Source organism: Oryctolagus cuniculus, chromosome 1 (assembly GCF_051225735.1).
Source record: "Oryctolagus cuniculus isolate XC-2025 breed Fujian yellow rabbit chromosome 1, ASM5122573v1, whole genome shotgun sequence".
Taxonomy (NCBI): domain Eukaryota; kingdom Metazoa; phylum Chordata; class Mammalia; order Lagomorpha; family Leporidae; genus Oryctolagus; species Oryctolagus cuniculus.
Genome location: NC_142867.1, coordinates 31,921,210 through 31,941,190, shown reverse-complemented (window position 1 = coordinate 31,941,190; position 19,981 = coordinate 31,921,210). Strand labels below are relative to the sequence as shown.

Sequence of the window (19,981 nt, the reverse complement as noted above, 5' to 3'; positions counted from 1 at the left end):
TGCCCGTGTGCCCTATTGGAGTACCTGGATTTGATACCTGGTTCCAGCTCCCAACTCCATCTTCCTGCTGATGTGGACCCTGGGAGGCAGTGGTGGTGGCGCAAGTGCTTGGGCCCCTGCCACCCGCATGGGAGACCTGGATGAGTTCCCAGCTCCCAGCTTCAGCCCAGCCCAGTCCCTGCCACTGAGGGCATCTGGGGATGAGGAGCAGATGAGAGCTGTCCTTCTCTCTCTGTCTCTTCCTCTCTGTTACTCAAATAACTAATAATGAATCTTTAAAGAAAAAAAAATCACTGTGCTGCAACTCCCCTAGGATAGAAAGAGCTCAGACCACTGGGCTGCACCACACAAAGGAAATGAGTGCTCTAAGCATACGAGATGGCCCTAACTCACTCTCCTTCAAGGCAGTCTGCAAGAAACAGCAGTAGAGGAGCTCTGGCTGATGGAATTCAGCATGATCGTGGCCTTGGTCTGCCAGAGTCTCAGCTGGTCCAGGCCCCCAGCGTTGAGCGGAAACTTCTCGTCACAGCACTTGGGTTTCAGCCGAGCGAGCACACAGCACTCAGGGGAAGAGGCAGAAGCCTCGGTCCAGGTCCAAGTTCAGTCTGACTTCTGCGCTAATGCCCCCGGTGCCAGAAGGCTTTTGGCTCTTAGTGAAGTTTCAGTGTTAGGTAAGATTTGTTGTCTAGAGACATAGCAGAAGCTTCATTTTATAAAGGAAGAGCAGAAAGGGGAAGTGGAAGGAGAAGGGGAGGAGGAAAAAGAAAGCTTGCCTGGTCTTTAAAGACCAACATTACTTTGGGTTCAAATCTAGCACCATGGCAAAGAGTGTAACATTTATCCATCCTTAAAAAAAGTAGGCGGGGGGGGGCGGGGGTGGTGGCATTTGGCCTAGTGGTGAAGACACTCTTAAGATGCCTGTGTCCCAAATCAACGTGCCTGGGTTTGATTCCCGGCCTTGGTTTGTGATTTCGACTTTTTTTGAATACAGACCCTGGGAGGCAGCAGTTAGTTCAAGTGACTGAGTAGCTGCCGCCCACTTGATTGAGTTCCTGGCTCCCAGCTTCGGCCTCAGCCCAGCACCAGCCATTGTAGGCATTTGAGGAGCGAACCAGCAGCAAATGGGAGCCCTCAATTTCACTGAAATGAATAAATAGTTCATTGCCTTAAAACCTGCATTTTATATTTAAAAAGAAGCAGAATGGGAGGGATAAGGGGTCTCACAGAGACAATCTTGGTAGGTAGGTTGCCAAAGGGAAGTGTCTCAGCAGCCAAGAGTTTGTCAGAGGAGAAGGCAAGGGAGAAAGACACTTTAAAATGCACAGTCTTTTTTTTTTTTTTTTTTTTTTTTTTTTTTTTTTGACAGGCAGAGTGGACAGTGAGAGACAGAGACAGAGAGAGAAAGGTCTTCCTTTTGCCGCTGGTTCACCCTCCAATGGCCGCCGCTGCAGCCGGCGCACCGCGCTGATCCTGGCAGGAGCCAGGAGCCAGGTGCTTTTCCTGGTCTCCCATGGGGTGCAGGGCCCAAGCACCTGGGCCATCCTCCACTGCACTCCTGGCCACAGCAGAGAGCTGGCCTGGAAGAGGGGCAACCGGGACAGAATCCGGCGCCCCAACCGGGACTAGAACCCGGTGTGCCGGCGCCGCAAGGTGGAGGATTAGCCTATTGAGCCACGGCGCCGGCCCAAAATGCACAGTCTTTTAAAACAATTGTTTTCTTGCCCTTGAAATTTGAGGACCAACATCAGACGAATCCTCAGTTACTCTGACCTACATTGTAACTCTAGATTTTAGCTAAGTCATTTAAACTCTCTCAGACTTCATTCTCCTATATTGGTAAAATGGGAAGAATGAAACCCACCACCCTGAGTTATTGTTCAGATGAAATGAGATTTATGAAGTACTCGGTACGTAGTAGGTGGTCCATAAATGTAGTCATAATTAGTTTTGCTTAAGACCTTTCAATTTGATTTTTTTTTTTTTTTTTTGACAGGCAGAGTTAGACAGTGAGAGAGAGACAGAGAGAAAGGTCTTCCTTTTTTGCTATTGGTTCACCCTCCATTGGCTGCCACGGCTGGTGTGCTGCGGCTGGCGCACCGCGCTGATCCAAAGGCAGGAGCCAGGTGCTTCTCCTGGTCTCCCATGGGGCGCAGGGCCCAAGCACTTGGGCCATCCTCCACTGCACTCCCTGACCACAGCAGAGAGCTGGCCTGGAAGAGGGGCAACCGGGAAAGAATCCAGTGCCCTGACCGGGACTAGAACCCAGTGTGCCAGCGCCGCTAGGTGGAGGATTAGCCTATTGAGCCGCGGCGCCGGCCTCAATCTGATTTTTAATAAAGATTTATTTATTTATTTATTTGAAAGGCAGAGTTACAGAGAGGCAGAGAGAGAGAGACAGAGACAGAGAGCTCTTCCATCCTCTGATCGCTCCCTAAATGGCCACAAAGCCTGGAGCTGGGCTGATCCAAAGCCAGAAGCCCAGGAGCCAGGAGCTTCTTCCAGGTCTCCCTTGCAGCTGCAGGGGCCCAAGCACTTGGGCCATTTTCTGCTGCTTTCCCAGGTCATAGCAGAGAGCTAGAGCAGACGTGGAGCAGCTGGGACTCGAACCGGTGCCTATATAGGGTGCTGGCATTGCAGGCAACGGCTTTAACTACTATGCCACAGAGCTAGCCTCTCAATCACAATCACAGTAGTGCTTAATACTATGTATTTTTTTAGGTAGAAGAAAGTACTTGATTTTAGGATTTTAAACTTTTTTCCTGTAAAATTAGAAAATCCATCTTTGATAGTTTCTGCCGGGAAGTTATTGAAGATATTGTATTAGGATGGATTACCTGGGACTTGGGAAAGACAATCTGGTTCGACAATGAAGTGCTCGTTAGGCTCCTTCATTCATCATTTTTATGATACCTAAATTTCAGGCATAGTGTGTAGAAAGAAATAATTAGCCTCTGAAGCACTGCACGAAGCAAACTTATAAAAACCTGTGTGTATTTTGGGAAGTGCCCGTGGTGATACTGATGTGTGCCCATAAATATTTATTTGAATGAGTGAATGCTCAATCCCCTAAACCCCATGGCAGAGGGCTCCAAGGAGCAGATTCAGACTCTTGCCAATCTGTGCTTACTTGCCCTAATTTCCCGTTAACTTTAGCCTGCCCAGAGGGTAGCTGGCATTAGACTCCCAGAACTTCTAAGGACTTACCAGACAGATGGTTCATGTCCTGGTAGGTCCCTGCTTCTGTAAGGGCCTGCCTTTCCCTATCCTGAGCCAGAGGTATTTATGGGTAGCCCCATGTATTTCCTACAGCCAGTTAAAGGGGCCAAACAAATTCAGCTTTGTCTTGGGAAATAGCACAGGTTGGGTTAGCTTTGCTGTTTTTATGGTGGCTAATAGGTTAAGTTAATGTCAAGTTTAGCCTGCTTCCAGAGAGTTCTTTGTACCTCTACAGGACATTGATGCTGGGTGGAAAATTCCACCTGCAATTCTCAGATAGTTGGCTACTCCTTTCCCTACTGTGGTTCCTGCATTCTGTTCAACCTGAACTTGCAGCATTAACCTGATGCACACTCTGCAATTTTGCCTCAACACTGGACATGTGACTTGTCCCTATGCTAACAGGCTAGGAGCGAATGATGGCTAGGAGATTTATGGACATTTTCCCTGGGAGCTTCAAAAACGCCAGGGGAAAGGGAAGTCTGGGAGATACCACACCATCTGTACACGGACCAAGTCAGGGTTGGCGGGTTTGAGATTCTGGAGCGAAGGCTCAAAAGTGTTTCCAGGGTTTGAGCAAAATTCAATGAGGGTACTCTTTTCCAATTTCAGCTCTAGAGTCGCTTTCCAAATATCTTCAGGGAACACAATGGAATCCCTGCTAGTCAATTTGACAAGGTATTGGTGCATCCAGATTAGGTAGGGGTGTTGGTGTAATTGTGTCTTCATTTATATAATCCAGCTTAGGAAGTCTGAGACCTAAGAGTTATCTGAGGCAAGTTGTGTGTGCCTGGCAGTGCTTGGTTGCCGCAAGCACTGTCAATGCTTGTGAGCCATGTATCTGATTATATCACCCCTGAGACTTTTCAATCCGAGCCCCAGTAATCCCACTTGGATGCAGCTGGTCTGGCTTCTAATTCCACCAGACTCAGTATAAGGATCCTCCAAGGCACACAGTAGCAGTGCTCTGTGCTAGGCTCCTGAAAGGAGCACGCTCGTAAAGAATTAGAGGCCCAACGGTATATTTTCTGGGACTAAAGCTGATGCCACTGGAATTATGACCAGACCCTCACAGCATTCTGCCCCCCTCCCAAGCTAAGGTACTGAAGTCATAAGAGTCAACTTGATAGCCGGAGCCGCGGCTCACTAGGCTAATCCTCCTCCTGTGGCTCCTGCATCCCCTGTTCTAGTCCCGGTTGGGGCACCAGATTCTGTCCTGGTTGCCCCTCTTCCAGGCCAACTCTCTGCTGTGGCCCAGGAAGGCAGTGGAGGATGACCCAAGTGCTTGGGCCCTGCACCCCATGGGAGACCAGGAAAAGCACCTGGCTCCTGGCTTCGGATTAGCACACTGTGCCAGCAGCAGCGTGCCGGCCGTGGTGGCCATTTGGGGGGTGAACCAATGGAGAAAGGAAGACCTTTCTCTCTGTCTCTCTCTCACTGTCTAACTCTGCCTGTCAAAAAAAAAAAAAAAAAAAAAGAAAAAAAAAAAAAGAAAAAAAAAAAAAGAGTCAACTTGATATCATCTACAGGGAGTGGAGCCACACCCAGAGCCTGACATCTTTCAGGAGATGGATGGGACTGATGCTGTCATTACCATGTTAGTTACTGGTCTTCTATTACATCAGTAGTCTGAAAGTGTAGTCTGGGGCCAGCGCTATGACGTGGTGGATAAAGCCTCTGCCTTCAGTGCTGGCATCCCATATGGGCCCTGGTTCGAGTCCCGTTTGCTCCATTTCCAATCCAGCTCTCTGCTATGGCCTAGGAAAGCAGTAGAAGATGGCCCAAGACCTTGGTTCCCTGAACCCACATGGGAGACCCAGAAGAAGCTCCCTGACTCCTGGCTTCTGATAGGCTAAGCTCCTGCCACTGTGGACATTTGGGGAGTGAACCAGCAGATAGAAGATCTTTCTCTCTCTTTCTCCCTCTCCTCTCTCTCCCTCTCCCTCTGCCTCTCTGTAATTCTGCCTTTCAAATTAATTAAGAAATTTTTAAAAAAGAAAGGGTGGTCCTTGGGCCAGTGGCATCCTTATTATTTGGGAACTTGTAATGCAAATCATCAGGCCCCACCCCACTCACTCACAATCCTTTGCATGGCTTCTCACTCAGCAAATAACCATGTCTTACTTTCCGGGGAGGGGTGATGAAGGAGAGGTGGACAGAAACCATCATGCAAGAATTCCTTCCATTTCTATCATGCCTACAAAATTTATTTCCTTTTGGTTCATTCGTACGAAAGAAGTATCTCTTCTCATTGTGGCCAAGCCTTTTACCTGTGCTTATCATCCATGTATGCTCAAATCTCTGCTACCATATTAAAGATAAATAACTTTCCCACCTCTTCCTTCCACCATTATCCTGGTGTTTCCCAAAGCCAATGGTCTTAGAAGGTCTTCATTCACTCTCTACTCTCCAGTCACCTCCCCAACCTACTTGAACTTGACTTTGGCTCTTGCCATTCCACTAAAATATTTCACCCTGGGGTTCCCAAGGATTTCTAGCTGTTAAGCCATAGAAATAATTCAATCATATTGCACAAGTATCCCTGTACTTCCTTTTAAATTATTAAAATACTTTTGTATGACTTTGAAAAAAGCTATGATCCTAACCCCCTGAGTACTTCCTTTCTACTCACTGCCTCGGACCCTCCTTCATGGCTCCCCACTACCTAGCAACTAACAGGTTAATGCAAGGCCTAGCAAGGGTCTTCCTCACTCTGCTCCTGTTTCAGACTAACATTCAGGTGTCCATGCCAAAGCAGTTGTTAAATATTTTTAGTAAAATCCACTGCAGCTAAAAGCAGCAGATTTTTTTTCAGTCTCCATCTTGACTGTTTGGGATTATTCACCACAGTCAATTCTTTGAAACATCTCTTCTTTTGATTCTTGTGATGTCATACTCTCCTGCTAGTTCCCCTGCACTTCTCAGTTTCCTATACCGACTTTTTGCATCCACATAACCTGTAAATGTCGGTGTCACCCTAGGTTCTTTTCTCACTTCTTTAATATCTCAGTAGGTGTCACTTACTCTCAACTCAGGGTTTCAATTACGAACTACGAATCCCACATTGACTGTTTAACCAAGACATCTCCTCTGCACTCCAGACCTGACTTGAAGGTCCACTTAGCAAATCTATCTGGATGTCTCATAGCCCCTACAAACTTAACATGGATAAAACTGAACTTTCCATCTCCTAGCTCCCAATCCAGTCCTTTTGCAGAGATGGTTCTACTGTCCGCCCAGATGCACAAATCAGAAACCAGGAGTCGTCTGTGACTCCTGTCTCTTCCTCACCACCCTCTCAGATTCAATCAGTTACCACATTCTGTTTATTCTACCGCTGAACTACAGTAAAATATGTATATTGACTCCACTGAAAGCTATCCATAACCCCTGCCAGTTGTGGTTCAAGCCACCATCACCTCTATGAGTATAATGGACTCTTGTATTCCTGCATCCATATTTGCCTCCCTCCAATCTATTTTCTGCAAAGCAGCCAGGGTGATCTTTTGAAAATGCAAATCTGATTAGACCAATATATCCTGTTTCACTCTCCTGGGGTTCAAAATGAGGTCACATTCCTCTCAATGTTCAAATCAGATGACTTAGAGCCTTCAATTTGTCTCCCTTGTGTGATAACTTCAGATTCCAAAGGTTCAGATTGTCTTAATAAATGGAACTGGAAAATGTGCTCCTTTTTGCCCACCACGAGAGTCCATAGAAACCAGATTTTTTTTTTAAGATTTATTTTTATTTATTTGAAATACAGAGTTACAGAGAGAGGTAGAGACAGAGAGAGAGGTCTTCCATCCGCTGGCTCACTCCCCAAATGGCCACAACGGCCAGAGCTATGCCGATCTGAAGCCAGGAGCCAGGAGCTTCTTCCGGGTCTCCCACCTGGTGCAGGGGCCTAAGGATTTGGGCCATCTTCTGCTTTCCCAGGCCATGGCAGAGAGCTGGATCGGAAGAGGAGCAGCCTGGACTAGAACCGGTGCCCATGCTGGTGCTTCAGGCCAGGGCTTTAATCCACTGTGCCACAGCACCGGCCCATAGAAACCAGATTCTACCTGTTTCTCCGTCCTTGGGTGGTCCCCATCCACTGCTGTATAATCTGCTGTAACCAGGCACAAATGCCTACAAACTAGCCCAGACTGAGCCTTATTCAGTGAAAGAAAGCATTTTGATGATCTAGGACCCCAGTAACTCAAAGCCATGGTGGCTTAGGACCCAAATGTTCAATCTCTTCTCTTACATGGCTCTTGTAATTCATATTCAAGTAGAAGGAGGCCTGGGAGGTGTCAGAATCTGCTTTTATTTTCAGAGACAAAGCCTTAAAGGCCTTGTGAATTAGTGTATGCAGTGATTTATTTCTGCCCAAGTCTGCTCAGCAGCCCATTAGGCCCAGGTGCAAATGGTATCCCAGGCCAGGAGCTTGGACTCCCACACCGATCATGAAGCCTGTTCAATAAGGCAGTGGCCTTTTCTTTCCAAGAAGCATCTTTGATTCAGTTCATTTTTTTTTAAGATTTATTTATTTATTTGAAAAGCAGATTTAGGGAGCAGGCAGGGGAGAGGTGGGAGAAACAAAGAAAGAAATCTTCCATCTGCTGGTTCACTCTCCAAATGGCCACAATGGCTGGTGCTGGGCTGATTCAAAGCCAGAGCCAAGAAGTTCTTCCAGGTCTGCCACGTGAGTGCAGGGGCCCAAGCACTTGGGTTATCGTCTGCTGCTTTCCCAGGTGCATTTGCAGGGAGCTGGATCTGAAGAGGAACAGCTGGGACTTTAACTGGTGTCCATATGTGATACCATCACCACAGGTGGCGGCTTAACCTGCTATGCCACAGCACCAGCCCTGCTTCAGTTCATTTTTAAAAGTTATTTTTCATTTATTTGAAAGGCTGAAGAGAGTGAGCAAGAGAGACAGAGATAGACATAGACAAATCTTTCGTGTACTGGCTCACTCCCCAAATGCCTGCAATGGCTGGGACTGGGCCAAGGCAGAAGCCAGGAGCCCAGAATTTAATCTGAATCTCCCATGCACGTGGCAGGGACCCAATTACTTGAGCCATCGTGGCTGCCTTTCAAGTGTGTGCATTGGCAGAAAGCTGGAATCAGAAGTGGAGCCACGACTTGAACCCAGGCACTCCATTGTAGGATGATTAACTGCTCTGCCAAAAGCTTGCCTCCATTTTTAACGAAAATGTGTCTGCCACTCTTTAGTTGCTGTCTCTGTAGGTGGCCTGACCACTAACTGAAGCTGGAAGCACAGGAGAATCCCATCCCAGAAGCTGCCTTCTTCCTCATCCCTCACACATCAGCCACCAGCCTTTGATGGCTCTGTCCCTGATATCCTTAGAATGGGCTCTGACACCATCGTTTTTTAGTATATGCTGTAAGATAGGTTTTTTGTAGAATTTTTTAAAGATTGATTTATGGGGGCTGGCGCTGTGGCACAGTGCATTAAGCCACTGCTTCAGCACCCTTACGGGCACTGGTTCAAGACCTGGATGCTCTACTTCCCATCCAGTTCCCTACTAATGCTCCTGGGAAAGCAGCACGAAATGATCCAAGTGCTTGGGCCCCTACATCCATGAGACCCAGATGAAAGTCCTGGCTCCTGGCTTCGGGCCATGCCCAGTCCTGGCTGTTGTGGTTATTTGGGGAGTGAAACATCTGATGGAAGTGCCCTCTCTCTCTCTCTTTCTCCCTCTCTGTAACTCTGCCCCTCACACAAATAAATTTAAAAAAACGGTGTCACTTGGAATGCCCACATTATATTTCAGAGTGCTGGGTTCTAGTCCTGGGTCTACTTTTTTTTTTTTTTTTTTTGACGGGCAGAGTGGACAGTGAGAGAGAGAGACAGAGAGAAAGGTCTTCCTTTGCCGTTGGTTCACCCTCCAATGGCCATCGCGCTGATCCGATGGCAGGAGCCAGGTACCTATCCTGGTCTCCCATGGGGCCACGGCTGTTGTGCTGCGGCTGGTGCACCACGCTGATCTGAAGGCAGGAGCCAGGTGCTTCTCCTGGTCTCCCATGTGGGTGCAGGGCCCAAGCACTTGGGCCATCCTCCACTGCCTTCCCGGGCCATAGCAGAGAGCTGGCCTGGAAGAGGGGCAACCGGGAAAGAATCCGGCGCCCCGACCGGGACTAGAACCCGGTGTGCCGGCGTCGCTAGGTGGAGGATTAGCCTATTGAGCTGCGGCGCCGGCCGGGTCTACTTCTGATTCCAGCTTCCTGCTCATGTGCACCTTGGGAAATAGCAGGTAATGGTGCAAGTAATTGGGTCCCTGCCTCCCATGTGAAAGACCTGGGTTGAATTCCTGGTTCCTAGCTTTGACCTGGCATTTAGGGAGTAAATCAGTGCATACAAGATCTCTCTGTTTCTGTCTTTCAAAAAAAAAAAAAAAAAAAGTTAAACGGAGTTACCACATGACCCAGCAACCATATTCATTATATATCTAAAGAATTAAAACCATATATTCATATAAAAAGCTTGTACATGAATGTTCACATCAGTGTTATTCATAATAACCAAAAAGTAGAAATAATGAGAATGACTATTGATAAATGGATAAAAAAAAATGATAGTATATCCATGCAATGGAATATTAGCCATCCATTTAAAAAGAATGAAAGATATGCTACAACATGGATGAATCCTGAAAATATTATGCTAAGTGAAAGAAGCCAGACACAAAAGACACCATCGTCTATGGTCCCATCTAGATAAAATGTCCAGAGTAAGCATATTCGTAGCAACAGAAAGATCAGTGGCAGCCAGTGACTGGGGGAGGGGGGGCAAGGCCAATGAGCAGTAGCCCCTAATGAGGTACAGCTACTTGTTATGGTGATAAAAATGTGCTGATACTAGATAGTGGCTCTGGTTGTGTTACTCTCTAAATGTACTGAAATGCACTGAATTGTATACTTTAAATGGTTGATTTTACAATACGTAAATTAAATCCCCAAAAAGCTGTTACACAATACACTGAGCTAACATTATTTTTATTTGCATAATTTACTTCTTAGCTGAGTTATTTACAATAAACAGGAATACCTCTCCTTTTTTAAAAAAATATTTTGTTTATTTATTTGAGAGAGAGAGAGAGTTACAGACAGTGAGAGGGAGAGACAGAGAGAAAGGTCTTCCGTCTGCTGGTTCACTCCCCAGGTGGCCGCAACGGCCAGAGCTGCGCCCATCTGAAGCCAGGAGCCAGGTGCTTCTTCCTGGTCTCCCATGTGGGTGCAGAGGCCCAAGGACCTGGGCCATCTTCTGCTGCTTTCCCAGACCACAGCAGAGAGCTGCATTGGAAGAGGAACAGCTGGGACGAGAACCGGCACCCATATGGGATGCCAACACCGCAGGTGGAGGATTAACCTACTGCGCCAGGGCACCGTCCCCTAGGATTGCTCTTGTAACTTAAAAAACATAAGGGTTTGGGGATGACATTGTGACATAAAGGGTGAAGCCACCTCCGGCAACTCTGGCATCCCATATGGGCGCTAGTCTTAGATGCTCCGCTTCTAGTCCAACTCCCTGCTAATGTGCCTAAGAAAGCAGTGGAAGATGGCCCAAATACTTGGGCCCCTGTACCCATGTGGGAGACCTGGATGAAACTCCTGGCTCCTGGCCCTGTCTATTGTGGCCATCTGGGGAGCGAAACAATGGATGGAAGATATCTTTCCCTCTCTCTCTTACTCTGCCTTTCAAATAAGTAAAGTAAATCTTTTAGAGAAAAAACCCTCAAAAAAACAAGGATTTAAAAGATATTCCTTGTCCCATTATTACCCCTTCTTTTCCTCTCATCAAATCAGCCTGGACTTTCTCAGGTAACTATGTTCTTTGTTTTTGGGTGCATGTTAGCACAGTATTAAGGAGACTGTTACAGGCTCTGGCTCCACAAAACACCTTGGGACATGATCCTGCGATCCTGCAGGACTCCAGGGCTGCCAGAGGCATTTAAATTACACAAAGGGCTCTAGAGAAAAGCTTACTGGTCCCTTCTCTCCTTGTCCTCTGTCAGCAGTCTGAATGGAGTATGATTAACCTGTGCATTTTTTAAAATAGATTTATTTATCTGAAAGTCAGAGTTACACACAGAGAGGAGAGGCAGAGAGAGGTCTTCTATCTGCTGGTTCACTCCCCAGTTGGCCACAATGGCTGGAGCTGCGCCGATCCGTAGCCAGAAGCCAGGAGCTTCTTCCAGGTCTCCCACGTGGGTGCAGGGGCCCAAAGCTTGGGCCATCTGCTGCTTTCCCAGGCCATAGCAAAGAGCTGGATTGGAAGTGGAGCAGCCAGGATTTGAACTGGTGCCCATATGGGATGCTGGCACTTTAGGCAGTGGCTTTATCTACTATACCACAGTGCCAGCCCCATGTTGTCCTCTTCTATTTTTTCTATTCTGGCCTCTTTCAATGGAAAAAAAAAAAAGTAGCAGAGAAAACACGGTATTAGAATATACTGCTATCACCTTTGATAACCTTTTACATTTCCTTTTTCCCCTTTGTTTTTTCCTGGTCCAGTAGTTTCAAATACTCAAAACTCTTTTTTCTTGTAATCCTCTGGTTCTTATCATGTGGCCCTCAGGCCTGCAGCATCAGCCTTCACGCAAATGATAGCCTTCTCCTCAGTTCTACTGAGTTCTATTCAAGGGGGTGGGCACAGCCAGCAGTGCTTCGCTAAGTCCTCCAGGTGACTCTGCAGCTCTCTCAAGGTTTCACACCTCTGCTCCATCTGGTCCTCCTTTGTCCTAGCCATCAGCTTTTCAAGTATAATACATATTAGTGGGCGCTACAGACGTGCTGCATTACCCTCCCCCTCCTTTCCTAACCTTCCATTTACCGCTGTGCTTGTAGCAGATTTCCCTCAACGTTTGCACTCTCATAGCAGATTTTTTTTTGCTGAGTCAGCAATTCCAGCTTGCAGTTCTTTTCCACCTATCTGGTAATGATCAACATGCCCTACTTTAGAGATGCTCATAGCACCCTGGGAAGGAAGATAAGTGGATACCACGAAAAGATTTTTTTTGCCTGAACCTTTGTGGGCCGTGTGTGTGTGTGTGTGTGCACGCGCGTGCGTGAGAGAGAGAGAGAGAGAGAGAGAGAGAGAGAATGAGTAGTATGTACACTCTACTTCTGTGGAACAGATATTCCCAAACTTGAATATGCAAAGAGGAGTCTGAATTTTTTTTTTCTTGTTTCTAAAGATTTATTTAGGGGCTGGCGCTGTGGTGTAGCAGGTTAAGCTGCCGCCTGCAGTGTCCACATCCCACATGGGCGCCGGTTTGAGACCTGGATGCTCCACTTCCTATCTAGCTCTCTGCTATGGCCTGGAAAAGCAGTGGAAGAAAGTCCTTGGGCCCCTGCACCTGCATGGGAGACCTGGAAGAAGCTCCTGGCTTCGGATCGGCCCAGCTCTGGCCGTTGCAGCCAATTGGGGAGTGAACCAGTGGCTGGAAAACCTCTCTCTTTCTGCCTCTCCTCTCTCTCTGTAACTCTGACTTTCAAATAAATAAATTTTTTTATAAAAAGATTTATTTCTTCTTGTCTCCTACATGGGTGGAGGGGCCCAAGTACTTGAGCTATCATTTGCTATCTCCTAGGGACCACATTAACATGAAGTGGGATCAGAAGCAATGTAGCCACAACATGAAACCAGCACTCTGAAATGGGACACAGATACCCAAGTGGCAACTTAAGCACTGTACTACGTGCTCATGCCAACTAATTTCTTTCATACTTATACTCTCCTATTATGTAACTTAATACATAAAGTTTTAGTCCTTCTAAAATCTGTGGAGCAGCTAGTTATCACCTTGAAGGAAATTATTTTTCTCAGTATTGTTCACAGTGTATTAGTGAGTATTAGTGAGAGAAGTGGGTTATATGTACTAGTGGGAGAGATGACTCTATATTGTTGAAAAAAGCTGTGGTTGCACATCACTTGCCAAGATTCAAGATGCTCTGTACATAGTTGAGTTTGATGTTCTTTGAGTTTGATGTTCTTTCATACTTTATTTCTAAAGTCACTTTTTTTTTTTTTTTTTTGGTTACTGTTGTCTCAATGTTTTTACTTGTAAAATGTTGGAACAAGTGATTATATGTTTGGTCATGCAAAATAGAACAAGAGTTTCCCAACCTCAGCACTACTGATATTTTGGCCTGAATAATTCTGTGTTGCTGTATTGGATGGGATTAAAAAAAAAAAACTGACCCCTCAAGTTGTAACAACTAAAGATACCTACAGACATGGCTCAAGTCCCTGAGTGGCAAAATCACCATGGGTTGAAAACCACTGAAAGAGAAACATGAAGTTAAGACTAACTACAATCCACTTAGATAGCAAACTGGAAGATGTTAGGATCTGTGGTCAAAGTACTTTTACTATTGTGTGGGCCAGGTGCACACCTGAAGGGGGGCATGGGAATGAGAAGAGGGACAAGGGTGTAGAGAATGGAGCCAAAAGACTGATCAAGGCTCGTTTATTCCAGCATCCTAGCAATATTTATACATAACCAGCTATAGCTCAAGGCAACACAGAGGGTAACAACATACACAAGCAACTTAGCCCGATAAGGCTTTCTGCAACATAGTCATAACATAGTTAATTTAACAGAGTGCATCCTCCTTCAACATGGGAGTATGTTAATTTCTCATCCCAGGAATTCCACAAGCCAAGATTGATCTTGACTTGTCTATGAGTTGTTTATGGGCTGCCTACATACTATTATGTTGAATATTGTGTTTAGCTTTGGAGTGTTCAGTAAAAAACAACAGTATTTACTGAAATCTGAAAAAAAATTATTTTGAACATATTGTACCTTTACAAAATATGAAGTTCTGAGCATGATATGACAATGCAGGACAGACATAACATAGGTGGAAGTGTGGGTGTTTGGCCTAGCAGCTAAGACACCACTCAGGATACCTGCATCCCATATTGCTGTGCCTGGGTTCAAGTCCCAGCTCCACTCCTGATTTCAGCTGCCTGCTAAAGTGCACCCTGAGTGGCAGCACATGTTGGCTCAGGTACTTGGGTTTTGGAGCTGGCACTGTGAGGCAACCCATTAGGCTGCTACTTGCAACCCTGGCATCCCTTATCAGAGTGCTGGTTTGAGTCCCTGCTGCTTCTGCCACCTGCATGGGAGCCTTGGGTGCAGTTTCTTGCTTCTGGCTCTGGCCTGGCCCAGCCCTGGCTGTTGTGGTCATTTGGGGAGTGAACCCATAGATGAAAGATCTCTGTCAATCTGCTTTTCAAGTAAATTAATCTTTATCACCTCCCTCTCCCTACAAAAGTAGTTGGGTCCCTGCCATCCATGTAGGAGAACTGGACTGAGTTTCTGGCTCCTGATTCTTGGCTTTAACCTGGCCCCTTGCCCCTGTTGCAAGCATTTTGGGAGTGAACCAGTAGATGGGAGATACCTCTCTCTCGCTCTCTCTCTGCCTTTATATAAATTTTAAAACATTGAATGAGAAAAGAAAACCTTAGCAAGTGTAAATGGAAAAGAATGCTATCTCTTCCAGTCACTTCAAAGAAAGAAAGAAAAAAGACATTATGGAACACTTATGATAAACATCAACCTTGACTGGTATGTTAACATAGTAGCCAATATTTAGCGACAAAATATTTGTGCCAGGCATGCTATTGCTTGTGAACATAAAGAGATGAAAAAACAACACTTTTCCTCCCTTGGAAAGCAAAGAGCTTAGAGGTGCCTCATGGACACGTTGACAAATGCATTATATAAAAAAATTTGACAAATATATTATCATAAATACTGTATTGCAAATATTACAATAGGAATATCTTCTGCTAATGTGTAGTAAAATGACCAAAAAAAAAAAAAAGACCTCAAGATCCTTGGCTGTATGAGTTGGGTAATTCACACTTCAGCTAGGTTCTGTCAACCTCATGTAATTCTAGTCCAAGTGCTCTTTTGCGACAAATAAACTTGGCAATAGCTTATTGTGTGTTCCAAGTTGAAAGAGTTGGACTATTTTGCCAAATTACCAGGATAAATAATTCAATTGGTTACTTTGTGGAGATCTTAAGAGTGCTGTCATCAATTGAATTAACCAAAGGAATGTCAGTTTGGGAGATTTGTGTTATTAACATGTTAATATTGTGCATAAATTTAATACCAAGGTTTTTTGAGAAGTGTTTTCTATTTACAGGAATATTTTGGACTTATTTTCTATTTTGTCCATATTTAAGGACCTATATTGCTCAGAAAACCTTTTACTTTTCCTCTTTGCTCAATGATACAATGACCTCAAGCTACTACATATTTCTGGATTAGGAAACAAAATTAAAAATGGCAGTAAAGTATTAACAATCCACATAAATAGCCTCAGTCCCTTTTCCATCAAAGAGGACAGAGGTAAATTTTGTTTATGAGACCATGACAAATGGGCTGAGCAGAAGTCATTCAAAGACGGTTTCGCCTTAACTCTGTTGGTCTTCCTGGACTTGAAGATCTGAACAGACAGCTACAAGGATGTGAGACCACCAAGGAAATGGGCTTGTTGTAGGAAGTCAGAACATAAGCTATATGTGTTCACCAAATATTTCTGGTTCACCCTGCTAACTACCAGGCATATGCCAGAAAACTCTCCCTTGACCCCTTTATGGTTGGATGGGGTCAAGGGAATCATTCTGGGAGTATGTTCCATGTCTACCTGTCTGGAGCTTTTTCTCTTTTTCTTTTTTTAAGGTTTGAAAGTCAGAGTTACAGAGAGAGAGAGAGAGAGAGAGAGAGAGAGATCTACTATCCACTGGTTCACTCCCCAAATGGCCTCAATAGCCAGAGCTAGGCTGTTCTAAAGCCATGAGCCAGGAGCTTCTTTCGGGTCTCCCACATGGGTGCAGGGTTCCCAAGTACTTGAGCCATCTTCCACTGCTTTCCTAGGCACGTTAGCAGGGAGCTGGATAGAAGTGGAACAGCTGAGACTCAAACCGGCACCCATATGGGATGCTGGCATTGCAGGGGGCAGCTTTACCTGCTATGCCACAAGGCTGGACCCTGTCTGGAGCTTTTAATGAACTACTCAAGAGAACCCTGCCTGAGTTCTCTTTCTTTAGAGTACGGTGACTGGCAACACTTGAGGTTTGGCTTCTCCATCAGCCTGAATCGACTGTGCAACTGCCATAAGTACACCCTCTGCTGAACTGTGATGTGTGACACTTGTATAAAACCAAGAATTTGCTAACTTTTTCTGTATGGGAGACAGTATTTTAGGTTTTGCACAGCTACTGTGTCATAACTCCTCAGCTTTGTTCTGCTGTGGCATAAAGGTGATTATAGAAAAATATGTACAGGAGTGGATGTGGCTGTCTCAAGCTATTTCCAAAAACAGACAACAGGCACCACTTGGCCACTGGACGTGGTGTGAGATGCCTGTTTCACATCACAGAGCTTTCCGGGTTGTTACTGCAGCATAACCTAGCCTAGCTATCTTCATACACTATGGGCTGTGAGATGGACCCCTAAATGAGGAACCGGATTATCTCCCTTGATTCATCTAGGTTTTTTTTTTTTAAGCAAGATTTATTTAAGTCAGAGACCTCCAGCCAGAGTGGCCTAGAGGGGGGCTCCAAGAGAGATTCATCCAGCCTTGCTCCCTCTCAAGAATCCTTTTTCCTTGAAAAAACAAGAGGTTTAAAAAAAAAAAGAAAGAAAAAGCTTAATCTGTTGATCATGCCTCTGGGTAACAAGCCAAGGAAAGGCAAAGTGCCCTTGTGCCCTTTCTTTACCACACCTTATTACAAGTCCTCTTCCATTCACAACTGAATCACTGGAAGTCTAAGTCTCTGGTTCTCATACTTTACCATGCGTCAGGATTACCTAGTAGGGTTGTTAAAGCACAGACTGGGGGGCCAGCGTGTGGCAGAGCAGGTGAAGCCGCAGCCTACAGAAACAGCAGCCCCTGTGGGTACTGGTTTGAGTCCTAGCTGCTCCTCTTCTCATCCAGCTCTTTGCTATGGCCTGGGAAAGCAGTAGATGGCCCAAGTGCTTGAGACCCCACACCCACTTGGGAGACTTGTAAGAAGCTCCTGGCTCCTGGCTTTGAATCCACTCAGCTCTGGCCATTGTGGCCATTTGGGGAGTGAACCAGCGGATGGAAGACCTCTCTCTCTCTCTCTGTTTCTGCCTCTCAAAGAAATAAACTTAAAAAAAAAAAAAAAAAAAAAGACTTGGGCTCCACTTCAGGAGTCTGATTCTATAGCTCTGGTATACCAAAAGGGTATTTCATGTACCATCTCAAAGACACTGACAGGTCAAGTTCCAATGAGGTGATTTTTCAAACTGTAATGTATATACACACCTGCAGATCTTGTTAAAATGCAGGTTCCTTCAGTAGGTCTGGGTTGGGCTGAATATACTTGATTGCAGGAAGCCAAGGATTATAATCTTACTTTCTAGCCTCTAGGTCTAGCATAATTGTTCATCACAGTGCCAAGAATAGTTTAGGTACTTAAATCTTGAATAACCTAAGGCCAATTTCAATTTCCCTCACACCTAACATATAACTGGTTAGCACATCGGGTATAAGGAATGCAACCTCTTATCACCACCTTCTCTGCTACACCCTGCCCTGGCTACCACATGTGGGCTGAGCTATTTCAATAGATTCCTAACTGGTCTCCTAGCTTCTGCTCTTGCTCCACCCTCACTTTCACTACCAAAACACACATACTGTAAATTCTTCACACAGTAGTAAGAGTGATTTCAAACACTGGTTGACACCCCCCTGTTTGAAATGATGACTCCTCATTGCACTCACCGAATGCCAAAGTCTACGTCCGCTATCGGCCCCTGTAAGACTGGCTCCCTTTTAGGTCTTTCACCTTCACTCTGTGCTGTGGCACTCGGACCTCCTTGCCTTGAATCCACCAAACACACTCCAGCTCAGTGTTTGGTGTTCCCCTACCTGGAAAATTCTTCCTCCAATGAAGCTGCTTGGCCTTCTACCTCACCTCCTCTGGTCTTGGCTCAAATGTTACTCAGTAGGCTTTTCCTGACAGCACCCCCCCCCCCGCCCCTTTACAAAATTTGTTTTCTCCTCCAATACTCTATTTGACATATATTTACTTGTTTTTCGCTACTCAAGAAACTGAGTTCCATGAAGATATTTATGTTCCCAATCCCGAGCACTGACACTTCCGGCATGCAGGCGGGTGCTCAATAAATATTTGAAGGAATAGATAACACTTTGCAGCTAAGGGGAGTATCTTGAGACCAGAGGCTGCCCCAGGAAGCACCGCTGGCCAGCCAGTGTTACTCACTGAAGTCCCCAGGGAACAGTGGGTCCGCTGGAACCCTCTTCTACATCCCGTCCGCATGGAATTTGAATCATAGATTGGTCCTTTACTGTTGTCCTACAACATTATGATGCGGAATTTCCCACTGATCATATTCCCTTTAATACACTGCTTCCAGCGCTTGGCTACTTATTTTCTGCTCACTGCCCACACCCACCCCACCCCAAGGCTGGAATAATCCTCTTGGATTTTTAAAATTTCATTCAACTTTTTGTTTTAGGCTGACACAAAGGGGGAAAAAAAGCCGAATAATTCCCAATACTCGGGTCTACCGGATACATTTCATGCTAGGGTAGCTGAAGATCAAGTTTCGCGTGCGCGTGGAGTCCTAAGGCTCAAAATGCCATGGGTCATGCCCATTCCCGGCGCGTTCCACAGGGAACTCCTAGGTTACCGGGTGACTGGAGAAAAGGGTCTGGCGTCTGTTTTGAAAACACCTTTTGAGGTGCGCGAGTTTGCTTGCTCTGTATTCGGGAATACTGGAAGCTGAGATTGCAGCACCCACCCCACGCACCCCTTACTTGCAGAAACCTCTGCCCCCCCCCCTCAACCCCCACCCCCACCAAATAAGGGCTCTTCCTAGGGCAGTCGCCAGCTCCGGAGCCAGCTGCTTGACACCTATTGTCCCCGTTTGGACGCCAGGCGACTTCGCCTGAAGGACCCTAGCTTCCATTTCGCTCCAAATGCCAAAGCGGCGCCACCGCGGCCTCCCAGGGCCGCCCCGCCCTGGGCCCAGGGGTCACCCCCGCCAGCGCAGGTGCTGGGGCTCTTAGGGGAGGCGGCCGGGCCGGCGCTTCCGGGCAGGCGTTCGCGCCGGGCAGCCCCAGCGGCCGAGGAAGGCCCCGCTCGCACGTCTCCCGCCCCCCGCGCCCTAGAGGGCTGGCTGGCTGGCTTAGTCCCTCCCGCTGCCGGCTCTCGCCTCACTAGGAGCGGCTCTCGGTGCAGCGGGCACAGGGCGGAGCGGCCTGCGCCCACGGAGCGCGCGACACTGCCCGGAACGCACTTGCCACCCTTTGTCCCCCTCAGCTGCCCACTCGGGATCTCCAGCGGCCTCCACGCGCGCACGGTGAGCGCCAGCCCGGACCGCGGAGGCGCTCAAGGGGAAGAGGGCCGCTGCGAAGAGTGTCCTTTACCTCCGCATCGGCGGGAGCTTCGCGAGGGGCTTGCTCCTCCAGTCCTCCCCACCCCCAGCCATTTCCAGTGCCCTTCTCTACCCGCCCCCCCCACCCCTGACCTCCGTCTCCCCTCCCCTCCTCGGAAGGCGGCGCGTCCCGGCCCGCCCGGTGGGGACCGTTGCACTGGCCGTTGGCGGCCGGCGCGGCGAGGCCCCGCCCCCGGCGCGAGCCTCGGTGCCCCGGGGCGGGTAGGCCGAGCGGCGGCTCGCGCGGGGGAGGGGGGGGCGGGGGGCGGCGCGAGGCCGGCCGGGCGCCCCGCTGGCGGGTCGC

General features: G+C 47.1%; 1 protein-coding gene and 1 long non-coding RNA gene across 2 annotated transcripts in view; one reads left to right on the top strand and one right to left on the bottom strand.

The window, feature by feature from the left end:
• Positions 1–7,726: 7,726 nt before the first annotated feature.
• On the bottom strand, positions 7,727–19,754 carry LOC149128339 (uncharacterized). The gene is made up of 2 exons (XR_016230259.1): positions 19,670–19,754; positions 7,727–7,974 (listed from the first exon to the last, which is right to left on the bottom strand). It is a non-coding gene; the product is annotated as an uncharacterized LOC149128339 (long non-coding RNA).
• CAPRIN1 (cell cycle associated protein 1) overlaps positions 19,277–19,981 on the top strand; it is a 43,693-nt gene continuing 42,988 nt past the window's right edge. The window contains exon 1 of the mRNA XM_051825901.2: positions 19,277–19,602. The gene's annotated coding sequence lies outside the window, so the exon portion shown is untranslated. The remainder of the gene's footprint in view (positions 19,603–19,981) is intronic.